This window comes from Pteropus medius, unplaced genomic scaffold, assembly GCF_902729225.1.
Source record: "Pteropus medius unplaced genomic scaffold, Ma_sr-lr_union100, whole genome shotgun sequence".
NCBI classification, from domain to species: domain Eukaryota; kingdom Metazoa; phylum Chordata; class Mammalia; order Chiroptera; family Pteropodidae; genus Pteropus; species Pteropus medius.
The window spans coordinates 5,946,926-5,955,177 of NW_024342647.1; positions in this window are offsets into that span (position 1 = coordinate 5,946,926).

Sequence of the window (8,252 nt, forward strand, 5' to 3'; positions counted from 1 at the left end):
CTCCCCCTGTCCCCCCTTGGCTCCGCCCTCACCTCCACTAGCCACGCCCTCCACACATGGCAGTGTGACCGGATGGCTGATGGAACAGAGCACATCACATGCCCATCATCTTGGGGGTTCTGAGTTCAACATCAGCTCCAACCCTACTATTCACTTTTGGGGTAGTTCTGAGAAAGTGGCATCGCCCCTCTGTTATCTGTCTCCTACTCTTAAAATTTGGAGTCCTGGTGTCACCTGCCAAAGTTGTGTGAGAATCAAGTAAGATCATGTACAGAAAATTCCTGATGCTGGAGTAAAGACGGTAATGGTGAAACATGTCGTCCTTTTCTACCTTTCGTCACTCAAACCCCAGGTGCCTCCTCATCTTCCAGGCTGACCTGCAGGGAGCAGGCACAGGGACAGCAATCTGGCTATTCAGAATCTACTCTATTGTGTCAGCAGGCATGCAGTCGTGGATGTTATTTACTTTGAATATCCCCACTGTCCCTCCTTTACCTCCATCTATGGAACATTCTTTAAAGCCCAAACCAAACCACCCCCTCCTCTCTAAACTACCCTCCTAATAGTGACAATCTGTCCCCAGTTTGAGGCCCCACTCACTGGGCACTGACAAACAAGGTGTAAGGCATGGTGTTCCCTCAAACATTTATGTAGCATCTACACTGTACCCTGAACTTGGGAGACTTGGTAATGAAAATGACGGTCTACTCTTGAGATGTTCACACCTTTACAGGCTAGTGGGTGGGAGAGCTGTATAAATAAATCATGACAATGCAATGTGATAAGATGTCAGTAACTGAGGTGTGGCTCAGACATTCTGAGAGGAGGGAGCTCTAACTTTGCCTGGGGCTGCCATTGTGACGCAGCTTTCCAGCTTAGCCTTCTGCTTCTTTATTGCAAGATCCACTTAATTCAATTCAGCACCAAGAACCAATACTGTCCATGTTGACAGGCAGGGCTACAACATGGACAAAATAATGGTCTTCAACCTCAGATCTGGGTCACTTGTATCTCCGGTTGCTGGCTGAGTCTGGGCCAGAGAAGAGTAAGTGCTCTCTCTACCGAGCACTTCCCTCCCTACTACAGCTCACCTATCTGGAGACGGGTTTCTTCCTCTATTCTTACCATGATCAAAGGGTCAGCAAAAACACAACCGCAACTCCAGGCCTCTTTAAGGGAATGTTTATTAACTTTAACAGTGGACCTAGGTTCAGCAAGACTTCGTTTATCTGGCAACATCAGATGCCTGGACCAGAATTAAGAACTAAAAGAAAATAAAAACATTTCTCTGTGAAGCCAAATTGACACCCTGAAATCCATGTGCTGACACGTGTCCACATGATTCATTGGAAAGCCTTTTGAGACCAAACACAGCACCCACTGACTTATTTCTGTTTTCTATCTTTGGATCTCAGAAAGACAGAATTGGAATCATAATTCCTGGATCATATCACAATGTCATCATGGCCCACACTTAAGACTGCTTTTAACTTAATCAGTTAATTAGTTATAACATTATAAGTACTTATTAACCCACAACAAAATGAAAGCTTTGAGGAGTATCATATGACACATATACAACCCCTCCCAACAGCCCCCTGAACTGCTCCAGCTCAGGGGATCCATCACCCTGAGTCCTATATTCATCATTGCTTTACTCTCCTTTAATTTCGCTGTATCTGTGTTTGTGTGTGTGTGCGCGCATGTGTGCACACATGTGCATTATTTTTAATTTCATATAACCTTGCCGTATATAATCTTTGGGAGCTTACTTTTTCACTTTACCTCATCTTCATAAGATTCATCCATATTGAGACACGTTGTTGTTGTTGTTCCTTTATTTGGACAACTGTGCAATGCCCCATCGGGTGGCTTCCCCGCACTTTATTCACTGCCTTTCCTGGTGACAGGCATTGAGTGTGCATCCAGGTTTTCGCTACCATGGTTACCATTACGAGACGAAGGCCCTTGTACATACCTCCTGCTGAATATATGCAAGAATCTCTCTTGGGCAGGTGCCTAGGAGAGGGTGAGTTGGCTCTAAACTGCTTGAAATAAATCTAAAGGGCAGCTAGAGCTAAGCAAGGCATAGAGAAAGAGTAATTAGGAAGGAAAGAAAAAGCAGATTCTAAAAGCTTGACTTGGGGGCAAGCTCAGCATAGGAGCAACATTGCTCTTTGTGATTTGATGGCAGCAAAAGACCCAGGTATAGACTTAGCCATGTTCATTGTGGAAACAGAATTCTCCAGACACAGTTAAATCTGCTTTGGTATCTCACTAAGGAATGTAAAGAATGTCATTGTGCTTGGAAAATAGCCAATCCTGACAAAAATGGAGTAATATGTGGTATCAATTCTATATAAGAAGAGCCTCAAATATGTTCACATCCTCTGTTCCAGAGATAATTCTCTTGGAACTGCATGCAAAATGTAAAATATAAAAACCCTCCTTTCTAAATACCAATATTATTGTCTCTGGCCCTGGTTTCAATAAACTAATAAGAAACAATCCAAATGCACTTTAAGTAGGTGTTGATTAAGTGAGCTCAGTAATTTTCATTTGAAAGATTTATGCAACCTTAATTTTATTCATGAAATTTCATGAAATACAGGCTATTCAGAAAGATGAGCAGAAATCAAAATGGAATGTACAAGGTGATCCCAAGAATGCTTAAAAATAAAAGTGGAAATGCTTAAAAATTAAATTGGAAAGAAATACTCTTTATGTCTTAATACCAGTTCCTAATGGGTTCAAAACAGAAGCTGGAAAACTACTGCCCATGGCGAATCAAGCCAGCCCTGTTTTTGTATGGCCTGCAAACAAAGAATCGTTACATTTTTAAATGGCTATATAAGCACCTACAGAATATCTTAAAGTTTGCCCCTTGGCTCACAAACTCTAAAATACTTACAATCTGACCCTTTACAGAAAAAGTTTGCCAATCCCCATATAGAGATTGTGGATAAATGTCTGTCTTTTTTTTTTTTCAGTTTCCTAAAGTCACAATATGTTACTTTAACAATCAGAAAAAAATAAATGAATAAACTGTTTTAAAAGTATAAACTGTACTTTAGAAAGATTTCCATTCAAAATGGTTATATTTTTTAGGTGGCTATGTGTCAGTCATTAAAAAAATTCTTCCATTGTATACAGAGCTCATTTCCCAAGAGAACCAGAAAGGGGAGGCCCTGTAGCCATCGACATCGTTCCAGGAAGATGGAGCTGTGTCCTGGATTAGCATTCTTGCAAGAAGCCTGTGGATGTTGCACAAGTCAAAACACGCTTAAATGTCAAGAAGTGATTGCTGAAAAATGACTGTTTTTCCCAATTTGGGAAGCAACAGGGAAAACGTTTGCTTCCCCATCCCAGCTGCCCAGGCTAATCCCTCATCGTACATTATGAGGTAATTGCCATGGTACAGTCTGGAAAAAGGGTGACTCGGAAAACAAGGATGTGTAGAGATGGGTGGAGGGACAACCAGTGGGCAAAGAGAAGACACAGAAAAGCAGAGAGACCCTGAAAACATTAATGCCAGAAGCATCCTCAGTAGTCACAAAGTTCGACTTCTTGGCCCCTTTTTACAGAGAAGAGAATGAGGCCTGAAACTAGAAATGATTTAGAGTCATCCTGTCTCAGTGAGATCAAGAGCTATGAAAGATGTCAGCTCCAATCATCTCTTCAATAATTGAATTTCCTCTAACATCTCTCCCAAAAAGTGGCTGTTCATATCCCATATTCACTCATGGGACAGAGAGCTTCCACCTTTGGAAGAAACAGGATGTATCATCAAATAGCACTGACATAGTCTCAAAACTGAGCTGAAATGTGCCTTGATACTTTCCACTCATTGACGTGCTTCAACTCTCTGGATACCACTCGGAATGGTAAAATAATAACAACAATGATGACAATACAAGTTCACAACCCAAAGTCCAAAAGGCTCTAAAAATCTGAAAGTGATTATGACGCATTTGGAAGCAGAAGCGGAATTGAATGTGAATTGTAATGTGTGTATTACATGTGTGTGTGTGTGTGTGTGTGTAGTCCTTATCTATCTCACTCAATATGAGATTGCTGGGCTGCAGAAATATTTCTGTGTTTGATTATAGGGTGCTGTTCCAGATCCCACTGAGAATGTTAGGGTGAACCATATGAAATTATTACTGTTTAGGTCAAAAAAGATCAGATAATGGCAATTTCATAGGGTTCAAGTTAATGCTTTTTCTAAAACCTGACCCCAGATCTCAGTGGCTCTCTCTTCTCTACTAGGGCAACAGCCTCAGTGTGTCATCCCAGGCTCCCGTGGCTTCAGCTGGTTGCCTCAAGGATTTTGGATTAAGGAATTGACTTGTGATTAAGAGGAGCCTCCATTTTGGAGCACAAACTATGTGGTAAGTGCTGTGCCAAGCAAGATTCTCAAATTACCATTCCACTCAAGCCCCTCTCTGGAACTCCAAAGTCATCATTCAACTGCCTCCATGACATGTCATCTCCATTCGCTTATCTAAAAGTTACCTTATATGGTGCACGTCTTGACCTGAGTTCTTGAGCTTTCTTTCCTGTTTCCACTAATCACATCTCCATCCTTCCAATGCTCCAACCAAGAACCTTGGACCCAGACTTTTCTCTTTCTCTCTCATCTCACATCCAGCTTGATAAGAAATTATGTCTGCTCTACTTCAAAATATATTGAGAATCCACCCTTTTTTTGTGACCCTCACTGTCATCATCCTGTCCAATCCACCAACATGACTTGTTGCAGGATTATTACAGTAGTTTTCCTGACCCATTGTCACGATAGCCTCCCTGATTCCACCCTTCTTCTCCAGGCTATTCTCAATGCAGCAGCCAGGATGATCCTTTTGAATTAGAATCAAAACCTACTACCCTTCTGCCCTACACCTTCTAGAAGGAGAAGCCCAGTCCTACCCATGCCCAGAGGCCCTGAATGGTCAGCTTCCTGCAGTGCTGCTCTGACCATGTTGCCCCCACTCCCCTTCCTCCTCATCACTCCAGCCAGGTTGGCCACCCTGATGTTCCTAGAACACACCTGCCTCAAAGCCAGGAGCAGTCATCTACCAGACACACATGTGGTTTCCTGTCACTTCAAGTCCTCACTCAAATGTCTCCTCTCAGAAAAGGTAACTTTTTCTGACTACCTTATTTTAAACTGCAACTAAGGTTAACTCCCTATCTCCCTTTTCTGGTTTTTTTTTTCTTTTTCTTTTTTCCCCTAAAGCAGTAAGACCATCCAATATACTATAAATTTAATTTATTTATTTTATTTACTGGCCATCTCCCCCACTGGACTATAAGCTTCATGAAAACAGGGATTTTTGTCTGTTCCCTTCATCGCTTTATCCCTAATACCTAGAATACTGTCTTGCATGTAGTTGACACTCATGAGCAGTAACTCATTTATCTGTAAACTATTGACCTCCTGCCTTAGAATCCACTGAAAACCAAAAAGGAAGTGAGAAGTATCTTGTCACAGCCAAAACAGATGTCTGTGTCACCAGAGAGTTTATATGGATGGAAAATAAACATGCTCAACATTGTTAGCCAGTAGGGAAATGCAAATTAAAGCCACAGTGAAATATCACCTACCAGAATCGCTAAAATCAAAATCAAAATTAAAAAATAGTGATAGCACCAAATGCTGGAGAGAGGCTGTAGAGAGGGAAGAACAATGGCACAGCCACTCTGGAGGAGAGTATAGTGGTTACCTACAAAACAAAACAGGCACCTGCATATGACCCAGAAATTTCATTCGTGGGCTTTAAACCAGAGAAATTAGGACATGTTCACACAAAAACCTATACACCAATATTCATAGCAGTTTTATTCATAATAATTCCAAACTGGAAATAATCCAAATGTCCTTCAGTGGGTGACTGGTTAAGCAAACTGTGGCCCATCTATACCATGGACTACCATTCAGCAATCAAAAGAAATAAACTATTAGTCATGCCATAATTTGGTTGAACCTCAAGGAAATGATGCTAAATGAAAAAAAAAAAAAATCAAAAGGATATAGACTGCATGATTCCATTTATATAACACTTGTAAAAATGATATAATTATCAATTTGGAGAGCAGATTAGTGGTTGCCAAGGATTAAGGGAGGAAGAGATGGAGGGCAGTATAAAATGTAGCATGAGGGATCCTTGCGATGGAGCTTTCCTGTATGATGACTGTGGTCATGGTCACACAAATCTATACATGTGATAAGTTACACAGAACTAAATATAGATACACAAATGAGTGCATATAAAACTTGTGGAATCTGAATACCAATGTCAATGTCAATTTCTTGGTTGTGATATTGTTGTACTGTACTTATGCAAAATGTTGCCTTTGGGAAAAACTGAGTAATGTGTTATTTCTGACAAGTACATGTGAATCTACATCTACAATTATCTCGAATACGTATCTATAGGTCCATGACTTAAAAAACTCTTATTCTCTTCCTTAAGGACACTCCTCAGGCACAAACTCAGAATCCATTGACACTTTACACAGAATTATGGTAATCTTAGTTCTCAAGTTTGGCAGTAGCTGTATATGTTAGAATGGGGATGGTCTCCTAGAGCTCTCAGGTTCACATAATAGAGAGACTAAACGTCAGGTCTCTAGATCCTCAATCTGGTGTTTTTAATATTCACTATCTTTCTAGACCTTTTTATTTTGCAGATGATAATATATAGCTCTTCATTTGAACCCATACATTTACCACTTTTAAGACTCTGGTTTGATCAGGCATACCAACTGTCTAAAAAAGAAATGCAAAGGTAAGAATGAATTTGTAAATTCCTTCAAGATGATGAGATATTAAGTGAGATTATGTGTTTAAAAGTTACAACAGCAAATATTTAGGTTAGACTCAAGGAAAAGTTTCTTACTAGATTAACCAAGAATGGGTAACCAAGAGACATAAAAATCATCCTATGCTGGGATTCTTTAAAAAAATATGTTAGATGCGTATTTCAACAGATGTTGGTTCAGAGTCTATTATGTGACAGTCACTGTTAGGTGCTATAGCCACAGGGAAGGAATGTAACCTAGTACTTGTCCTCATAGATCTGATGGTTTAATTGGGGGTGGGGAGAAATAGTCAATCACAGTCTAGTATGAAATATTCAATGATAAGAAGTCTGCAGTTAGCATTAATGTAATGGCTAGATGGAGAGCCAGAGGAGAGAAGGAGTAATTAAGGGGATCGTTTTATAAACTATGTAAGTAACTAACCAATGTACTGTATACTTAAAACTAATAAAAATAAAATAAAACAAAACAAAATAAAATAAAGAACATGGATGAGCATCTCACCCAATCTTAGAGGCAGGGAGATGCAGGAAAATTTTCTACATGAAGTTGAAAATAGAGGAGAGTGGCGATATGAAGAGAAAAGACTGGAAGCTTTCACGGTGAAGGGAAGAGTGTGTACAACAAAGCAGCTAGTCCATAGTGCATTGTGGGGTGTGAACTGCAGCTTGAGAAAGTAGTGAGAGATGAGGCTGGACATGGGTTGGCAGGAACCAGGTTATAAAAGGCCTTTCCAAGTAGCCTGAAGGGTTCAGGCTGTGATCTAAGCAGGAGAAGCAACGACTGGTTTCCACCAAATTCCACGAGATATCCTTGAGCTTGTCTCTTTCTGTTACCCATCTGTTTGCAGGGTCCCTCACTCTTCTCTAAGATCACCCTCTCGAAGCTGCAAGGTCTAGTTCCAGGACCGCACCTTTCTCCAGGAAGCCTCCCCAACCCCTAACTGGAAGGAGGACCTCCTGCTGAATAGTACTGGGGCAGGTGTCTGTGTACATACACTACACAGCAGCACGTACAGGGCAGTGTAATGGGAAGGTGATGTGGAGTAAGCTTGCCCAAGTCCCAATTCTGACTTTACTGCTTACTCTCTATGCTTCAATTTCCTTAACTGTTAAGTGGGAATAATAATATTATTATGTCGCAAGGTTATCTCAGGATTGAACAATTTCATTGATACATTGAACTCATAACAGTAACTAGCACAACAAGTGTTTAATAAATGTCAGCCTTTATTACATGTTGTGGGCCCCATACATACCCAACTGTGGGCAAGGCCAGTCCCTGGTGTTCAATCAACTTTGGACTAATCCAAAAAGAGAAGTCAATGTCCTCTCCTCACAGAGTGTCACCTCTATGACTTCATACTCTGCCTAGACAATTGGTCAACACAGGCTAGAAACTTACTTTCCTTTCACAGGTAGTTGTGT